We start from the raw sequence: 2,671 nt of genomic DNA, 5'->3' as shown, positions 1-2,671 counted from the left end.
GGATGGGGGGAGGGGAAGTGGGCTCAGCCGGTAGAGAGAACAGACTGGAGGTGTTGAAGAGCGCCTTCCAGCGGCTCTGGGAGAGATAAAAAGGACGATGAGGGAAACAAAGGGTGTTGAGAACAGTTCTGAAGGGTCTGTTGTGAAGAAAGAGAAGAACAGAACAGAAGAAAAAAATAAATAAAACAGTGGAAGGGGTCGAAAGAAAGAAAAAAAAAAGAATTGAAATAAAACCATGAAGGGCGAAGAAGACAGGAGATGAGTGTTGGGGATTGAGGCATTGGGGTGATGGTCGATCGGCGAACGAGGGACAATGTGTATTTCTATAGAGGTATGGTGGGGAGTGGAACAAAAGGTATGGAAATTGTCCTGTGACTGCTGGCAGGACGAGCTTGGAATAATGAGAACATGGAGAGGTGTGGATAGGGGAGAGGGTGGGGCTATTGTATCACGTGATGAGAAACTGAGTACTTCAAACTGTCACAATTATCAGAGGCTCACATACGGGGTGTATACCGAGCATGACAAGGGGGGGGGGATATAAATAGCATGCTGTCTGGACAACGTGGGGGTACAAATCATACGTCACAATCTATTTGGTAAGGGGTGGACATTTTCTCCCTCATTAGCATGATTTCTGTCATGCTTTTGTTCATGTCGATCGTTCGGTTATAGGTTTTGACTAGATAAAAATTTAGACCATCAAGATCCCATAGCATGCAGCAAGCTATCAAACACCTAACTGTGCATAGTAGGGGATATAGCTTTGCAGAGCCAAGGAAACAGAGGGGAATAGGCTTAAGATGAGACAGACTAACAGACAGGAGAGAGACAAGCAAAAAAGATAAAGAGGAGAGAGAGAGAGAGAGAGAGAGAGAGAGAGAGAGAGAGAGAGAGAGAGAGAGAGAGAGAGAGAGACAGACAGACAGACAGACAGACAGACACAGACAGAGAGGAGAGAGAGAGAGAGAGAGAGAGGGAGGGAGAGAGTGGGAGAGTGGGCGGGAGGGGAGGGAAGAGTGAGGTAAAGAAAGGTACAGAGAGTGGAAAGAAAAGCTGAAAGTGAGGGGACAAAAATATGAGTGAGGGATTCAGAAAAAAAGGAAGAAAAAATGTATAATTGGGTGCCATTACCCTCTTGCACCCGTCCTTTCGGGGAAGAAGGAACAGAGACAAAGAAACAGCTAAGTGCGGTTCAAGTTTTTGGGTTGTTGTTTTTTTTTTTGGGGGGGGAGGGGTTATGGTTGTTGTTGCTTTTTTCTTGTCTTGGTGTGAAGAGTTCCGGTGGCTATCGCATCCCAACTTGCGGCGCAATGGTGTCATATTAAAAGCGGGTGTTTGGTGGGAGCTCTGCTGTGGTTTACTCCTTCGTTCCTATCAAACATCTATCAGCTTTATCTCTCCTCCTTTCTCCTTTCTCCTTTTTATGTTACTATCCAGTAACACCTCTTATTTTTGTCGCGTATATTAGCTAATAGTGTTTAAATTGCTGTAAAACTCGTACTTTTAAAAAAAAATAACTATAGTCATATAGAGAAAATAAGAAACCAAGGAAGCGGACAAAAGTAAGATGAAGTTGAGTAAAGTCGGCGTCGATCATTTATCATCAGAAAAATGGTAAGCGGATGAATAAGATTAAGGAAAGACGGGATAAGTAAGAAGGAAAGATGGTGCTTTGTGAAAACGATAACAGAACGAGTGTAGAGACAGATTATGGAATTGTTGCAAGTAGAAGACAAGGCATGACTCACGAACCACGAGAGGATGAGAAGTGCAGACAGGTTTTGACTTGGGGGAATAAAAGATAGACAGATGGAGTGATATAACAAAATAAAACCAACCAAATTATGTACAGCGTATTATGTTATAAATTATGGAATATCATATTAAATCATACAAGATCAAGACTGAGTAATTTCAAGAGGAGAGCATGGTTAAATGAGAAAGACAGATCAGAAGCTTCGCGGAAGAATAATAGAACGATAAACTGGGGCACTAGAAAGAATGGGTGTATTTAGTAGGCTACAAGGCAAGAGTTTCTGGACAAAGATATTTTTGCGAGAGGAATGTTCATGAAGTATATGGGTAAATGAGAAGGAGTGAGGGAATGCTTCTTGGAGGAATAAAAGAAAGATAGGCGGACTTAAGTGAATGAATAGATGGATGAGTAGAGCGTACAAGTTCAGGAATCATGATATTGTTGCGAGTTGCGGACCCCCCTCCAATCGAGATTCCTGGTGCCGTCGGGTGCTCGCCGGTGGAAAATTGATTCTAACGAAGAATCAATGAGGCGTTGGCCAGAGCTTCTAAAGGGACGCGGAAGATTCTGATGAATGATCATTGAAGGGGATATGCGAATCTATAGGAATGTCGCGGCTATTTTGACCAGGGGATCCTAAATGAATGAGGGGTTTTTTATGGGAGGGGAAAAATCGATGGGGTGGTGGGGAAAGATTTAAGACTTTGAGGTCATGAAGCGATGTTGAATTCTATATCTCGTGATTGCGACAGGTGATTAAGATGGGTGGGCAGCTGATGGGGTATGGATGGATGGTGGGAAGGGGCTGGGTTAGTTATGGGGTGAAGAAGTGTACGTGTAGAGTACGTGTGAGTGCAAATGTCTGTACACGTGCATGTGTGTATGCGACTGAAATTTATTGTATTTGATTTC

At 43.3% G+C, this 2,671-nt stretch overlaps 1 protein-coding gene across 1 annotated transcript in view; it reads right to left on the bottom strand.

The window, feature by feature from the left end:
• The window catches only part of LOC101864344 (polypeptide N-acetylgalactosaminyltransferase 5-like), a 74,035-nt gene that overhangs the window by 44,486 nt on the left and 26,878 nt on the right, over window positions 1-2,671 (bottom strand). The window lies entirely within an intron of this gene.

This window comes from Aplysia californica, unplaced genomic scaffold (assembly GCF_000002075.1).
Source record: "Aplysia californica isolate F4 #8 unplaced genomic scaffold, AplCal3.0 scaffold00001, whole genome shotgun sequence".
Classification (NCBI taxonomy): Eukaryota; Metazoa; Mollusca; class Gastropoda; order Aplysiida; family Aplysiidae; genus Aplysia; species Aplysia californica.
Note: the sequence above shows the minus strand (reverse complement) of the source record. Positions and strands in the feature narration are given on the sequence as shown.